The following is an 18,100-nucleotide window of genomic DNA, read 5'->3' on the forward strand; positions in this document are numbered from 1 at the left end:
AAAATTTGGCTAAAAATATTCCAACAAGATTTTACTGGCATGTTCATAGTGCCTATGGTGTGGGTATTTGTTTTAGGCAGAAAAATTGCCTTATTAGGACTAAATTCAGCATGATTGTCCACAATTGAAATACTAATTATAACTTAAGGAGCTGAAAAAGCTGTACTTATTGAAAGCTGCTATTTATTAATATTTTCTCTAATATCACAGTAACCTTGAAAGTCTCACATTTGTTTAAGTGCAGAATTGGAGTGAATATCCTGATCTGACTCCAAAACCAGTGTAACCAAGTGGGACCCAACGGGTCCTTCCTGGGATAGTCCTCCTCCCATATCCCTGGCTTTAGTTCCTCTCTGAAGTATGTAGCTAATAGTAGCTGATGTGCATTTCCTGAGTTGTTTTACAGATGCTAAAACCTCCACCAAGTGTAAGACTTAACTACTTGATGACCAGAAGCATGTACCCCCAGACTTACTGGAGCCTGAGGGTCCATAATGTTAACCCCTGTGACACCAGCCTGTTACCTCACCATCAACCAATCAGAGAATCACAGTTGAGCTGAACATGAGCTGAACACTCACCCCAAGACCCACCCCCTCTCATCTGGGAGTGGGTCTTTAAAGTGCTTTCCTGAAATCCACTGGGGAGTTAGGTGGTTTTGAGCACTAGCTGCCCTGGACTCCTTGCCTGGTGCCCTGCTATAAACGTTGCACTTTTCTTCACCACAACCTGGTGTCCGTAGATTGACTTTACTACATGTGGACTAGTGGACCCAGATTTGGTCTCATAACACCAGAGCATTGAACTCTTCTGCCTCTCATTTGTTTCAAGCCAAGTAGGTAGGAAATATCAGCTGGCAACAGCCTCATAAAATTTCAGTTTTCTGTTTTGGGAGTATAGTATTTACCTTATTTTTGCCCCATTTATCAACTTTTTTTTTTTCCCCCTGGGGGTTAGTGATAAAAGCAGTTCCTAATTATCTTATTCTACATCAGGCTGACTTGCTTTACTTGCTTTTTTCCTTTTTATTTCCTTCTTTCTTTGTTATTCAAACTCACACTGCAGCTCTGAAAGATCTCACCAGTTTTAATCCTTAATTTTTCCACAGAAAGAAGAGAAATGCCTTCGCTCCCCCACAGAACTATGTCTAATTTTAGCATTGTTTATGAAATGGCTTTGAAAGTATGTTTTCAAATTGTTTTTAGTCTCTGTTTTGCCCTTGGGGCCTAAGCAACCATTGAGGTTAAATGTTAATATAATTAGAGAGAGAAAAGGACCTGATCTAGAAAACTGCAACAATATTTATTGCATGCCTACTATGTGTCAGCATAATTACAGGCCCTGGAGAAACTCAGCAATGAAAAAGAATACTGATTCAATGAAACATGCATTTTAAAATTCCTCTATAGATGATGCAATTTTTCCTTGAAACAGGTTAAATACGTTTGTGGTTTTAATATTTGCGGTATAATAGCTTTATTGTGGAGAAGGCAATGGCACTCCACTCCAGCACTCTTGCCTGGAAAATCCCATGGATGGAGGAGCCTGGTGGGCCGCAGTCCATGGGATTGCTAAGAGTCGGACACAACTGAGTGACTTCACTTTCATGCATTGGAGAAGGAAATGGCAACCCACTCCAGTGTTCTTGCGTGGAGAATCTCAGGGATGGGGGAGCCTGGTGGGCAGCTGTCTATGGGGTCGCACAGAGTCGGACACGACTGAAGCGACTTAGCAGCAGCAGCTTTATTGTGAATGAGTACAACTCAAGAGTAATATTACTTGCCCATGTTTTTCTTTTTTTTTTGATTGTCTCAAACCATTGGATAAGTATACATTTGTATCTTAGCCTTTTGATAGTAACCATTAATTTAAAGCAAGCAGTTTGGGGCACTGAGTGCTTCCACTTCAATGAGGACTTATGCTCAAAGCTTCATCTGCATTTTTTCTGGTGTTATGTGCTGTTTGCCATAAAAAGGAGACTATAATATTTATCATATGTTAGTGAGATGTAAGATCTTAAAGTGGAGGAAACTGCTTTGGCAGGAATTTTGATAATTTCACAGTAAGACTAAATACAGCTTATCTGGGGGGCAGGGATTTAAAATTCCTGAGCAAATTTTATAGCAAAGGAAATCATAAATAAGATGAAAGACAACCATCAGAATGGGAGAAAATATTTGCAAGCAAAGCAACCAACAAGGATTAATCTCTAAAATACACAGACAGCTCATGCAGCTCAATATCAAAAGAACAAACAACCCAATCAAAACATGGACAGAAGACTCATGTTAAATAGACATTTCTCCAAAGAAGACATATAGATGGCTAACAAACACATGAAAAGATGCTCAGTCGCTCATTATTAGGGAAATGCAAATCAAAACTACAATGAGATATCACCTCACACCGGTATAGCTGGTGTGGCCATGATCAGAAAATCTACAAATAATAAATTCTAGAGACAGTGTGGAGAGAAGAGAGCTCTCCCTCACTGTTGGTGGGAATGTAAGTTGGTGCAGGTACTGTGGAAAACAAGTATGTAGGTTCCTTAAAAAGCTAAAAATAGAACTACCATATGACCCAGCAATCCCATTACTGGGCATTTACCCAGAGAAAACCATAATTCAAAAAGATACATGCTCCCCAATGTTCACTACAGCACTATTTACAATAGCCAGGACATGGCAGCAACTTAAATGTCTATCAACAGAGGAATAGATAAAGAAGATGTGATATATACATATATATATATAAAGGAATATTACTCAGCCATAAAAAGAATGAAATTATGCCATTTACAGAGGTGTGGATGTATCTAGAGAGTGTAATTCAAAGTGAAGTAAGTCAGAAAGAGAAAAACACATATTGTATAGTATCACTTATATGTGGAATCTAGAAAAATTGGTATGGATGAACTTATTTACAAGGCAGAGATAGAGTCACAAATGTATGCAAACCAAGGGGGGAAAAGAGTGGTGGGATGAATTAGGAGATTGGGATTGACATATACACACTTCTATGTATAAAATAGATAACTAATGAGAGCCTAACTATATAACACAGAGAACTCTACTCAGTGCTCTGCGGTGACCTAAATGGGAAGGAGATCCAAAAAAGAGGGAGGAAATCCAAAATATGCATAGCTGATTCACTTTGCTGTACAGCATAAACTAACACAACATTGTATACAACAAATATACTCTGGTAAAAATTAATATAAAATAAAATTTCTTAGCAAATTTAAATTCTCATCAACTTTTCTATTTGTACCCTGTGACAAAGGTGATTACAGAGTGCCTTTTTATTCTTGGTATGTTGGTGTTGGCACACCTCCTTGTTAAAGAATAACTTCTCAGAGTCCTCTCTTATAACTTCGGAGCATAATAGATGCTTCCCTACTCTGTTCTATCCAATTCCAACTTCTATTCCTAGTCAATGCCCTGCTCCATTGAACATTTGATTATAGACTCATTCTGATTGTATTTGTTAACTGATTCTTGTATGCTGACTTCGCATCAATTTCAAAACTCCTAGCAACAGGGTAAGTGTCTTCAAATTTAAAACTCTTTTTAAAAAATAAAAATTATTTTATTGAATATAGTTGTTTTACCATGTTGTGTTAGTTTCTGGTGTACAGCAAAGTGATTCATATATATATATATATATATATATATATATATATATATATGTGGTTCAGTGGGTAGAGAATCTACCTGCAAAGCAGGAGGCACAGGCAGACATGGATTTGATATATATATGTTCCTCTGTTGATGGACATGTCTGTGTGTGTGCTCAGTCGCTTCAGTCGTGTCTGACTCTTTGTGACCCTGTGGACTGTAGCCCACCAGGATCCTCCGTCCATGGGATTCTCCAGGCAAGAATACTGGAATGGGGTGCCATGCCTTCCTTCAGGAATTTTCCTGACTCAGGAATCGAATCCATGTCTGCCTGTGTCTCCTGCTTTGCAGGTAGATTCTATACCCACTGAGCCACCTGGGAAGGCTGTCGATGGACATATAGATTTTTAAAACCCTTCTGTTTTAAATTTTTAGATAAGGAAATGGCAACCCACTCCAGTATTCTTGCCTGGAAAATCCCATCATGAAGGAGCCTGGTGGGCTACAGTCCATAGGGTCGCAAAGAGTTGTACACGACTGAACAACTTCACTTTCACTTTCTTTTAAACTTTAGCTTCCCCTTCAACACATACCAAATAGTGGGAACTCAAATGTTACTTTCGGATTCATTCATTTAGTCAAGGTGTGGGGACTAGTATTAGTGTGGTGCCACAGAATGAAAGCTCTACTGTTTACCAGCCATAGGACTTTAAGCTTTTCACAGTCTCTCTGCATTGTGGTTTCTTCTTTAAACTAAAGATGCCTAATTTATTTTTTTTCAAATTCCTTTCAATTCTATGATCTGGTGATCCAAAGGAGTGAATAAGAGTTCTCTGTATTTCTAATTTCCCACCCATGTCCTATAGTTAGTGAATGTTGTCCCATCTTCTGGGATTTATATTTATGGCTCCTGTTGATGGTATATAACAAAATGATTTAAAAGAGAGAAAAGAACTTGAATACAATATAGTATGTTCAGTAGAAAATTAGTAAATGAATAAAAAGACTGATTTTTTTTCATAGTCTATTGTTTTTCCAGGTACAGTTACCAATGGTTTCAAAACATATCTCTCAAAGAATAACAAGCCCTTTTCACTTTTATGCTTTTCCTTACACATTTGCTTTATTTTTAGCTGACAAGTGGATATGTGTGTTATAGACCAAATTTCCTTAAGCTGGTCTTCTTTTTAACATGTGCAATTTTTCTAATCACATTTATTTGTGAGAGCAAGACTGTGTATGCTGATAGGAAAGACAACAGAGTCAGCTAATTTTTGGAATAATTAGACCAGGCATGAAAATAAAGTATTGGTCTATGTGTGTAGGGCCTTAGAAGAAATCAGTCTCAGAATAATATGTATATCAGTCTTAATATGAGTAAAATTCTTAATCTAATTAGAAAAAATCCTAATAAGAAATGATAGACAATCTGTCTCACCTTCCTACCTCATAGAGTTGTTGAAAAAACTTAATAAGACTCAGCACATTGATATTAGTTGACCATGAAGAACACCACAGACCTGTTTCCTTACCACTAATGACCACTCACAGAAAGGGGCATACTCTTCAGGGCATTTGTGAGACTTTAATTGCCATCAGTGAAGACTCCCAAATCTGCATTCCAATCTTGTTTCCTACCTTAATTTCCAATTTGATATTTTCCAACTGTCTATCAGGACTCACCTATATGAAAGTGAATCCCACCATCACTACCAAGTCAATAATGAAAGTGAAAGTCGCTCAGTCGTGTCTGACATTTTGTGATCCCATGGACTATACAGTCCATGGAATTTTCCAGGCCAGAATACTGGAGTGGGTAGCCTTTCCCTTCTCCAGGGGATCTTCCCAACCCAGGGTTCAAACCCAGGTCACCCACATTGCAGGCAGATTCTTTACCAGCTGAGCCACAAGGTAAGCCCAAGAATACTGGAGTGGGTAGCCTATTCCTTCTCCAGCAGATCTTCCTGATCCAGGAATCCAACTGGCGTCTCCTGCATTGCAGGCATTTTTTTTTTTTTTTACCAACTGTGCTATAAGGGAAGCCACAAAAGTGAAAGTCAACAGAACATAGACAAAGTGATCCATTTTCTCCTACCCCAATTGTTTATCTTCTGAAACTTCCTAATTTTTCTCCAAGTCAGTTTTTTCCAGTGCAAACCAGAAAAGGAAAGCTATCTTAGGCTTTGCCCAGGGTCATCTAAACCTCCAAGTTGGAACAACATCTAGAAAGAAAGTAGTTAGGGTCTGGGAAGTTGGAGAGGTGAGGCAGGAAAGGACCTGAAGACAGAAAGGTTTAGAAACTGAAGGATTCAAAGGCAAGGAGCACAGTGGAATTGAAGGTCAGTTCAGGAACTCATTACACAAATTTGGTTCATCTGTTTCCCTCTCCTCACGTGGTTCAAGCACCTTTTAGAATTTTATTTTTAAAAGGACCAGAGAGCATAATAAAATTTCAGTAAACATAAAATTTGTTTTTGAAATCTCAAAGCCTTGAAGCCATATTGGAATCTCCAGCCCACTCAATATTCTACCAATTAAAATGGTTGGGAAGATCCGCTGGAGAAGGGAATGGAAAACCACTCCAGTAGTCTTGCCTGGAGAATCCCATGGATAAAAGAGCCTGGCGGGCTATGGTTCAAAGAGTTGCAAAGAGTAGGACACTGAGCGACTACACACACGCACACACACACACACACACACACACGGTACTTGACAAATACTTGCTGGAATGAATAGATGAAAACCCTGTTGATGTTTCTGTCTCTAGGACATCTGTACTCACCATTTCTACCCCATTCCCAGTGTAAAACTAGCGCCAAATCTCCCCTTTAGTACTTACATTCCTCCAAAATTTATTTCCAAATGTATCTTTCCCTATCAACATCTTCTGGAGAAGGCGATGGCACCCCACTCCAGTACTCTTGCCTGGAAAATCCCAGGGACAGAGAAGCCTGGTGGGCCGCAGTCCATGGGGTCGCTAAGGGTCAGACACGGATGAGCGACTTCACTTTCACTTTTCACTTTCATGCATTGGAGAAGGAAATGGCAACCCAGTCCAGTGTTCTTGCGTGGAGAATCCCAGGGATGGGGGAGCCTGGTGGGCAGCCGTCTATGGGGTCGCACAGAGTCAGACACGACTGAAGCGACTTAGCAGCAGCAGCAGCAGCAGCAGCAGGTCAACATCTTCATCTTCCCACTTATGTTAAGCTGTCTCCATTCACTGTCTCCTGGTCATGCTCATTCTTTTGTTTCTTAACTCTTCCTGTGCATACCCTCTCTTTTCATTTCACTTAATTCAGTATCCTTTGTACATACCCTTTCTCTTCCTTTCAACTTAATCCAGTATACTTTAAGACCCAGCTCAAGTCCCATCAACATCTTCATAAATTTCAGTGAAGATGAATCCCATCTATTTAAAAAGTTCTATCATAACTCCAGCTGTATTGGCATTTAATCATTTTTTCTCTTTGATAGTATATGTGTCTTGACTTCCTAGAGTGTGTGTGTGTCTTTTTTGTGTGTGTTACCCACAATGTTTAGCAAAAAAAGCTTATTGAATGAATGATTCATGCTGAGTACAGAAACAGAAAAAAGGGGGGTGATAATGAAATAATATTAACCTCTTTCACTTTATTATTCAAGAGATCAGCAAAATACCTTAAAGACTGACAATATCCTTGACATCTCAATTTTATAATAATAATGTATGCAAAGATGATACACAGATATATACAAAGGTTACTATATGTGTCATCTTTATAATATGTAAGTGTATATAAAAGAGGAAGGAATTTTCTAAAATAAGAATTTAATAGTGGAAACCAATTCAAAATAAAAACCTTTTTTCTTAGAAACATATTTGAGAATTTGGAAAGGGATTTATGCTTTTTGATTTTAGAATGAATCTATTAGGCTTCTAATAAAAGATAAAATGACACCCAAAAGAAGTATTTTTTAATAAAGTTCTAGCCAATGAACTTCTAATGAGATAATTCCTGCTTTACTTCTTTCAAAACTTGAAATAAAATCACCGCTATTGAATGCAGATTTTGAGGGCAGTGATCTAATTACCCTAACATATCCCAAGGAACAATTTAAAACTTTGATAGCTAAAATCTTGGAAGAAACAATCTAGTCTTTGAAGGCATGAAATCTTTTGAGGCTATTACTGGTAAGTGAGGTAAAAATAGATGAAACTTGTAATTGTTATAAATATTATTCTTTGGATAGTTAAACCTTAAGCAGAGAGAAACTTTAAATTCAAAAAATGTTATCTGAGCATTTTTGAAGTGGAGACTGGTCTATTGGTCTGAGGATTATAAAATAATACTAAATTAGTTTGTTCTGAATAAAATACTAATCTTGAACCACTTCATGAAATTGACATGCTTGCCTTTAATAGCTCTTTTTCTTTTTTTTCTTTCTCATTTTTTCTCCTTAACATTTCATAAATGTCATAATACACATTGAGTCATGATGCCTCCCCTGTGTTTCTGAAATCATTATCTTGGATATTACTGAACAATTTCAAGCATTTGAAAGGCTGACATTGATTGATAAAGTTATTCATAATACATGCCGATTACTGATTTAATCACTTTGGGGTTAAATGAAGAAGCATTTTAAGTGGTATGCTCTGATATAGTTCAATTATTGAATGCAAGACAGCAAAAAAGACACCGATGTGTATAACGGACTTTTGGACTCAGAGGGAGAGGGAGAGGGTGGGGTGATTTGGGAGAATGGCATTCTAACATGTATACTATCATGTAAGAATCAAATCGCCAGCCTATGTCTGACGCAGGATACAGCATGCTTGGGGCTGGTGCATGGGGATGACCCAGAGAGATGTTATGGGGAGGGAGGTGGGAGAGGGGTTCATGTTTGGGAACGCATGTAAGAATTAAAGATGTTAAAATTAAAAATAAAATAAAATAAAGAAAGCAAATTAAACAAGAAATACATTTCAAAAAAGAAATATGATAAATGGACATCATTTTTGTAAGAAAGTTTATTTTTAAATGAATAATATTTATAAATTAATGGCACACAGAAATGATGAATTCCTTGTCATTTGTCTTTAAATATCAGCATCATCAAATATTAAGTACCTGTCAATATCTACTCCAATTGATCTCATGCTTTTCCTTGACCTTGATACATAGTTGGATGTTTCCTTAAAGAGCTAAATACCTGTTCAGTCCTGCTGCTTTGCTGGCTAACTGATTTCTTCCTGTTGTTAAGTCATTTGTTCCCCAAACCCTTTTCCCTCTAGGATTTAACCTCTCCTCAAAAGTACCTGTATGTGTCACAGCCTATCATACTAACGCTGTCTGTGAGACTTGGCAGTAAAACAAGGCTACACTTTTCAAAGCAGCTCTAAGTATAATACAGGCAGCTCGCATCGGGAGACGATGTAAGATGAAGTTTCAGGGCTATGATGAAGAGGTCTTCAAATCTAAATAGCTTCTGCAAGGGAAATGGTTCTGTGTTTCTCAGGTAATTGTAATCCCTGAAATCAAAACACCTCTCAATGTGTGCAATGACATGGTTATCAAATGTTTTAAATGATTTCCTGAGCATCCGAGCTGAGAAGAATGGCAGGTTTAGATTTGTTTGAAATTCATAATATTTGTCATTCAGCCTCTGAACCAGCTTGTTCCCATCATTTGGAATGGGGCTATACAGATGGCAACCCACTGGAATGCCTTTTTTTTCCCCCAGAGAGAGACTGCTGTCCTAGAATTATAGCAGCGTATTAAAGAAAAAAAATTACACCCTTTAAAAATAAATTTTCCAGGTCCCATGGGATGTTATCTTGGGAAAACTTGATACTTTATTAAAAAAACAGGAAGAGCTCATACACAATAATATCTCATGTCAGTTAAGTGCTTAGAGTAGAAGTTTCCTTTGGTAAATCTTTTATGTTTCTAGTTGGAATTTTAAATTTATTTTGCTTAAATATTTCAAGTCAGATTAAATTAGGTAATTAATAAAAGCAATTCTGAGATGTTTTTCCAACAATAAATAGATATTTTGATTTTGAGGACTACAATGCCAAAAATATGGATCTTTCCTAAACAATGTTTGTTTAGCATTAGTGAGAAAAAAAAAAAAGAAATTGAACTGAGGAGTTAATGTTTTTCTAAAAAGTTGTCTTGGGTTACTATTGCTTCATTCTTTAATGTTGGTGCTTAACCTATTTTAATAAAGACTTCAGGCTTTTTAATTGGATTGGATTGGCCAAAAAGTTTGAAACCCAAATGAACTTTTTGGCCAATCCAGTAAAATGGATAATGGAATACAAAGCATGCTAATATGTTATTCAGTTTACACACACATGCGGGGAACCCAACTGTTCAAGTCGAAAGAGCCGGGTCAGTACTGTTGGCAGCATCTCTGAAGCACAGGCAGAGAACATTAGAAATGATTATGCATGGGAGCCTTTCCTCTTGTGCTCTTTTCTCTCAAGGTACTACCTGTGCTGTTTTGTAGTTGCTGGTTAATGGGCAAGCCTCTTGCATAGACTGTGCTTTGTGAAGGTAAGGATCCTGCATTTCTTTTTCCCTTAAAAAAAAATTGAAGTGTAATTGATTTACAGCGTTAACTTTAAGGACCTTGTTTTTCATCCTCATTAACCCCCTCAGTTAGCACAGTGACTACCATAATGTTAGCGGTTGAAATAGGTCTGCCCATTGAACATCTTGTGTTATAAAGTCCATGAAAACAGTGACTCTGTTGACTTCACTTTTATGTCTTGAGCACCACTAGGTGCCTCTCGGCTAAAAGAATGTGAAATATGTGAAAACAAACCATTAAATTTTGTGAATAACTCTTATGTACATCATCTTATTTCAGCCTTCCATAAGCTTCATGGACTAGTAGGTAGGGCAGTTTATTATTATCTCCACTTTCTAGATAGGGAGACAAAGATCCAGAGTGATGAATTAACTTACTGAAATTAACTCAAACTTATAACTATTTAGTGAAAACACGGTAAAGGAGCTCATATGTCTGTCACTAATTGCCCTTAAGAATAGGTCTTGAGTTCACAGACATAAAAAACAAACTTATGGCCAAAGGGGAAAGAGGAGGGGCGGGAAGGATAAATTAGAAGTTTGGGGTTAGCATGTTACTGAGTCCAAACTCCCTCTGCTCACCTCACGACAGGCCAATGAATCCAAGAGACGGGCTGTTGAGGCAAAAAAAAGACTTTAATCGGGCAACTAGCAGACCTAGAAGATGGCAGGCTAATGCCTCAAAGTAACCATCTTGTTGGGACCTGGATGTCAGATTATTTATGTATCAGAGATGGGGGAGATGAGGAAACAAAGTAAAAATACCATTTAATTGTTGCAAATATCTCCTAGAATGACAAGCTTCTGACAGAGGGATGTGTTAGTTTCACTTCCGTACAGTCATTTCACGGGTAGTGTGAAATGGAACATCTCCTGTCATGTCAACAAACAAAGATGTCACATCTATCTGTGATTCCAGCCTCCCCAAATGTGAATTTCTGGGATGCACAGGTAAGCAGCATTCAGATGCTTATATCTTTCTTTTTCTCCTTTGCTTTTCAATTTTCTTCTTTTCACAGCTATTTGTAAGGCCTCCCCAGACAGCTATTTTGCTTTTTGGCATTTCTTTTCCATGTGGATGGTCTTGATCCCTGTCTCCTGTACAATGTCATGAACCTCCATCCATAGTTCATCAGGCACTGTATCTATCAGATCTAGGCCCTTAAATCTATTTCTCACTTCCACTGTATAATCATAAGGGATTTGATTTATGTCATACCTGAATGGTCTAGTGGTTTTCCCTACTTTCTTCAGTTTGAGTCTGAATTTGCCAATAAGGAGTTCATGAGCTGAGCCATAGTCAGCTCCTGGTCTTGTTTTTGCTGACTGTATAGAGCTTGTCCATCTTTGGCTGCAAATAATATAATCAATCTGATTTTGGTGTTGACCATCTGGTGATGTCCATGTGTAGAGTCTTCTCTTGTGTTGTTGGAAGAGGGTGTTTGCTATGACCAGTGCATTTTCTTGGCAAAACTTTATTAGCCTTTGCCTTGCTTCATTGCATATTCCAAGGCCAAATTTGCCTATTACCCCAGGTATTTCTTGACTTCCTACTTTTGCATTCCAGTCCCCTATAATGAAAAGGACATCTTTTTTTGGTGTTAGTTTTGAAAGGTCTTGGAGATCTTCATAGAACCATTGAACTTCAGCTTCTTCAGCATTACTGGTTGGGGCATAGACTTGGATAACTGTGATATTGAATGGTTTGCCTTGGAAACAAACAGAGATCATTCTGTCGTTTTTGAGATTTTATCCATGTACTGCATTTCAGACTCTTTTGTTGACCATCATGGCTACTCCTGCCCACAGTCGTAGATATAATGGTCATCTGAGTTAAATTCACCCATTCCAGTCCATTATAGTTCGCTGATTCCTAGAATGTTGATGTTCACTCTTGCCATCTCCTGTTTGACTACTTCCAATTTGCCTTGATTCATGGACCTGACATTCCAGGTTCCTATGCAATATCACTCTTTACAGCATCAGACCTTGCTTCTGTCACCAGTCACATCCACAACTGGGTATTGTTTTTGCTTTGACTCTATCCCTTCATTCTTTCTGGAGTTATTTCTCCACTGATCTCAAGTAGCATATTGGGCACCTATCGAGGAGAGATAAGGAAGCTTTCCTCAGTGATCAGTGCAAAGAAATAGAGGAAAACAACAGAATGGGAAAGACTAGCAGACTCTTCAAGAAAATTAGAGATACCAAGGGAATATTTCATGCAAGGATAGGCTAGATAAAGGACAGAAATGGTATGGACTTTACAGAAGCAGAAGATATTAAGAAGAGGTGGCAAGAATACAGAGAAGAAGTGTGCAAAAAAGATCTTCACGATCGAGATAATCACAATGGTGTGATCACTCACCTAGAGCCAGACATCCTGGAATGTGAAGTCAGGTGAGCCTTAGAAAGCATCACTATAAATAAAGCTAGTGGAGGTGATGGAATTCCAGTTGAGCTACTTCAAATCCTGGAAAGTGATGCTGTGAAAGTGCTGCACTCAATATGCCAGCAAATTTGAAAAACTCAGCAGTGGCCACAGGACTGGAAAAGGTCAGTTTTCTTTCCAGTTCCAAAGAAAGGCAATGCCAAAGAATGCTCAAAATACCACACAATTGCACCAATTTGACATACTAGTAAAGTAATGCTCAAAATTCTCCAAGCCAGGCTTCAGCAATATGTGAACCATGAACTTCCATATGTTCAAGCTCGTTTTAGAAAAGGCAGAGGAACCAGAGATCAAATTGCCAACATCTGCTGGATCATGGAAAAAGCAAGAGAGTTTCAGAAAATATCTATTTCTGCTTTATTGACTATGCCAAAGCCTTTGACTGTGTGGATCCCAATAAACTGTGGAAAATTCTAAAAGAGATGGGAATACCAGACCACCTGACCTGCCTCTTGAGAAATCTGTATGCAGGTCAGGAAGAAACAGTTAGAACTGGACATGGAACAACAGACTGGTTCCAAACAGGAAAAAGAGTACGTCAAGGCTGTATATTGTCACCCTGCTTATTTAACTTATATGCAGAGTATGTCATGAGAAACGCTTGGCTGGAAAAAGCACAAGCTGGAATCAAGATTGCCAGGAGAAATATCAATAACCTCAAATAGGCAGATGACACCACCCTTATGGTAGAAAGTGAAGAGAAACTAAAACTCTTCTTAATGAAAGTGAAAGAGGAGAGTGAAAATGTTGGCTTAAAATTCAACATTCAGAAAACGAAGATCATGGCATCTGGTTCCATCACTTCATAGGAAATAGATGGGGAAACAGTGGAAATGGTGTCAGACTTTATTTTTGGGGGCTCCAAAATCACTGCAGATGCTGATTGCAGCCATGAAATTAAAAGACACTTACTCCTTGGAAGAAAAGTTATGCCCAACCTAGATAGCGTATTCAAAAACAGAAACATTACTTTGCCAACAAAGGTCCATCTAGTCAAGGCTATGCTTTTTCCACTGGTCATGTATGGATGTGAAAATTGTACTGTGAGGAAAGCTGAGCGCCAAAGAATTGATGCTTTTGAACTGTGGTGTTGGAGAAGATTCTTGAGTCCCTTGGACTTCAAGGAGATCCAACCAGTCCATTCTAAGATCAGTCCTGGGTGTTCTTTGGAAGGACTGATGCTAAAGCTGAAACTCCAATGCTTTGGACACCTCATGGGAAGTGTTGACTCGTTGGAAAAGACTCTGATGCTGGGAAAGTTTGAGGGCAGGGGAGAAGGGGACGACAGAGGATGAGATGGCTTGATGGCATCACTGACTCGATGGACATGAGTTTGGGTAAACTGCGGGAGTTGGTGATAGACAGGGAGGCCTGGTGTGCTGCAAATCATGGGGTTGCAAAGAGTCGGACACGACCAAGCGACTGAGTTGAACTGAACTGAATTGAACAGGTAAGCAGCAGACAAGGGGCACTGGGCACTGCACCATTTGCCACACAAAGAATTCAAGACTGTCACAGTCCTTCACAGGTGGGAGGGGTCAGGTTATCTCCTTGAGGCAGGCCATTATGTTTAACAAAAAGAATTAAAGTTACAGAAGCAGATCCAGTGTAAGTTAAAAATTAATCCTTCCCAGTTACAAACAAATACACACTACTGTATATAAAATGGACCAGCAAGGTCCTACTGTATAGCATAGGGAACCTATATTCAATATCTTATGATAATCTATTATGGAAAAGAATCTGAAAAACAATATATGGCTGATAAAATTGTAAATCAATGCCACTTAAAAAAGAAACAACTGGTCTTGAGCTAGTCTGCTCTCACTTCTAAACAGAGAAAAGAATGTTGCTGTGATTGCATACGTGTATTGGCAAGTACTTATTCCTTAGAGAGATTTGTGTGTGTGTGTGTGTGTGTGTGTGTGTGTGTGTGTGTGGTGTGTTTGGTGACATTCTTTCAGCTACTTCAAAGATATGAGAACTGATTATTTACGCATCATCTAGTGTTTAACAATCTCTTTTACATAATCTTTGTAGTGTGCCAGCTAGTATAAATAAGGTACTTGATTCAGTTCCTTGAACCCAGGGCCTCTTTTGCCTTAAGGTGGCAGAATACTTCCCATAACTTTTCCAGTCATAACTTTTGGTGCAGTGCCTTACAGCAGGAAATCTAAATGGCAGTGTGATCATAGAACTGATACTCTGGGGTTGCAAAACTATCCCAGTAAGTTTGACTTAAAAAATTAGTGTCAGAACTTTCTGGAAACATATTTTAACTCATGTTAAAGATGACTGCAACTCTGAGTATTCTCAGAAAAGCAAAGTTTGGGGAAGATAATATAAAATAACTTTTTCCATTTATTGCTAAAAGATTCTAAAATATACATCTCCTAAAGTAGTCTATGCTCTGCTTCATCCTCACTTGTAATGGCCTTCCAATAATACAGTAACTTGATGTTGTCATTTAAAGTGGAAATCGACTCTAATCAAATTTTATGTTGCTATGCCAGTGTTTGATAAACTCCAGACATTTGCGCCTGCTGCTCTTTTCTATTGATTAAAAATCTCTTAGCATGTCACATGATCTTATCTTAGTCAGCAATCAAAAAGCATGTGGGTCATTGCCAATGTGAGGGAGGAAACAGAAATGGATGTGATGACCTGTTAAAATTAGTGAACTTTAGAGGATCCAGTGGGTCGAAATATTTTCCTATCTTCTGAGTTCTTTCCTTTGAATAGATTTCAAATGTGTTCCATGAGGATTATTAAAGATAATCTTTATTTCAGAGTTTTCCTAAGATTTTCCTCACGCTGAATACAAGTCTTGGAGTCTTAAACCTATCTGGCTTTTCTAAGAATCAGTCTCTTTATGGGGGATGGGAGGGCGAAGGTTAATGACTGTTTCCTTCTTCCTTCCCTTCATTCTTCCAGCCGTCTTTCCTTCTTTCCTTCCTTCCTCCCTTCCTCCTTTTCTTTCTTTATTAGGAGCAGCACTAGCAGGAAAACACACAAACTAAAACCACTCCAGGAAAAAGCAAATCATAACATCTGTCCAGGTCAAAGTTAGTAAAGTCTTGAGTTGCCCTAGAGGGCAAGAGCAGATAGAAGTTTATACTTTGGTCAGTGATTATTGCTGGATAGGAAGAGATTCCTTAAGACTGTGGTCAGAGAGGTGACATTACTACTGTTGGGGGTAGGTATATGCTGGGGACTGATCAAAAAAGATCCTCAGTCTTTCCTTGACAGGACCAATGAGGATCCCCTGGGGAAAATCCTAGAGTCACTGGAGGCGGGGAGAAAACATCGCTGAAAGGCAAGTCTGTCATCTTGCTTCCTGCCCTCTCTTCTAGAGAGCAATGACGCCCAGCAGGTGGCAGAGAATCAGAATTCAATGGCATCATTGAGTAGCGGAATCATTAGTAATGATGGTGATCACCATATACTAAGGATTAGCCTTTCTCTCTCATTTTCTTGTGACTTAGTAAGCTCTGAAATTCCTATGAAAGCTGATAGGGGAGAAAGCTCCAAGAAAGACTGATAGCAAGTGAGTGCCCTATCAGCTAGAAAGGTGAGGGCTCAAAACTAAGTTGGATTTAATTTAGAAAATAAGACCACAAAATGTTTTATTTCCTGTACCAAAGCAATCAGGAACAAATTCATGCCTATCACAAATACATTTTAAAAATGGAAGGAAGCATCTAACCTCTGAGAATTGGGTTGGGATTCAAAGGAGCTTTCACTTTGTACTTAAAATGTGTGTGTGTGTGTGTGTGTGTGTGTGTGTGTGTGTGTGTGTGTGTCTAAGGGAAAGAATAATCATCCTTTCCTTTCAAAACAAAAACAAAAGTCAATTTGGGTTGAGAAGGGGGTTTGGAGATACACAGATATCTTCAAAGTCATTTAGATTAGTCCTTGCCTAGAATGACTTTGAGAGCCTGGAAGCCCTAGATTGAAACATAGCTTTGAAGGGGATAAGCTAGGAGAAATGCAAAAGCATATGATCTCTTTTACTCATTATCCAATTCTACAAAGAACATTTGTGAGTGTGAATATTTTATACTATTTCAAAAACTGCAATTACTTGACCAATTAAATACCACTTATTTATTCATTCAACATCGAATGAATATTTCTGGCCTATTATGTGCCAGGCAGTTTTCTAGGCACTTAGGATACAGAGCACAATAAAAAGAAATTAATTCTACTTCTTACACACATTTTAATTGACTCCTTTTTGTGTCTTCCACACTATTGGTATAGGTACCAATATGGTACCATTCTACCATATTGTTTATCACATCGTATCAAAGTAATCAGCTTATGTAATTTGGGTTGAAAACAACTTTTACAATATAAAAGCAGAAAATATGAGAATAATGGACTTGACTGTATAAAAGTTAGATTCTTCACAGAAACAAAACAAAACATCAAGAAAAATGATAAAGTAGGAGAAATATTTGCAACATAAATGACACACAGGTTTTCTATCTGTAATAGATAAAGAGTTCTTCCAGGACACTAAGCAACAAATCAGTAACTAGTCAAAAAATCTCCAAAGGTCACAAACAAAAATGTACAAAAGGCGAAATTGCATAGCTAATAAATACATTTAAAACTTTTAAACATGTATGTTCACTAGTAACCAAGGAAATGTAAATCTAAGCAAAAAGATACTATCTCTGGTATTGAACTTGCAAAGACTAACATTTTTAAATCTCCAGTTCTAATTCTTTAATAGTTTCCCAACTGTTGACATTTGAGGCAGGATCATTCTTTGTGATGGGCCACTGTCCTGTGTACCGTAGGATGTTTAACAGCATCCCTAGCCTCTCCCTACTAGATGCCAGTAACATCCCCTCTGTGTTATGACAGCCAAAAATGTCTCCAGAAAATGTCGCATGTCTTCTGAGAGGCAAGTTCGCCCTGAGTTGAGAACCACTGCTCTAAGCATATGGGCTTCCCAGGTGGTGCTAGTGCTAAAGAACCCGCCTGCCAATGCAGGAGACCTGGGTTCGATCCCTGGGTGGGGAAGACCCCCTGGAATAGGAAATGGCATCCCACTCCAGTATTCTTGCCTGGAGAATCCCATGGACAGAGGATCCTGGTGGGCTACAGTCCATGGGGTCACCAAGAGTTGAACACGCCTGAAGCGATTTAACAGGCACGCTCTAAGCATATGAAGGTACTTGGCATTTCTCCCACTCATCATCACCTCTTTTAGTTTCAGACCTATGCACGCTCTTTTTTTTTTTTTTTGGCAAATCTTTATTGTTTCCATTTGGTCCAAGGCTTGACAGAGGGCTACAGGTTTAAAAAGCTGTCTAGAGAGGCTGCAGGCAGAAACCCTGACACCAGAGGGGTTTCTCAAAGACTGGTTGGCTCCAAATGCTTCTAGTTGTGCTTGAAGGTGAGCGTTTTGGAGAGATCGGCTCCCAGCTGCCCCTGGGAAC

The sequence above is a fragment of the Ovis canadensis genome, chromosome X (genome assembly GCF_042477335.2).
Source record: "Ovis canadensis isolate MfBH-ARS-UI-01 breed Bighorn chromosome X, ARS-UI_OviCan_v2, whole genome shotgun sequence".
In the NCBI taxonomy this organism is placed as follows: Eukaryota; Metazoa; Chordata; class Mammalia; order Artiodactyla; family Bovidae; genus Ovis; species Ovis canadensis.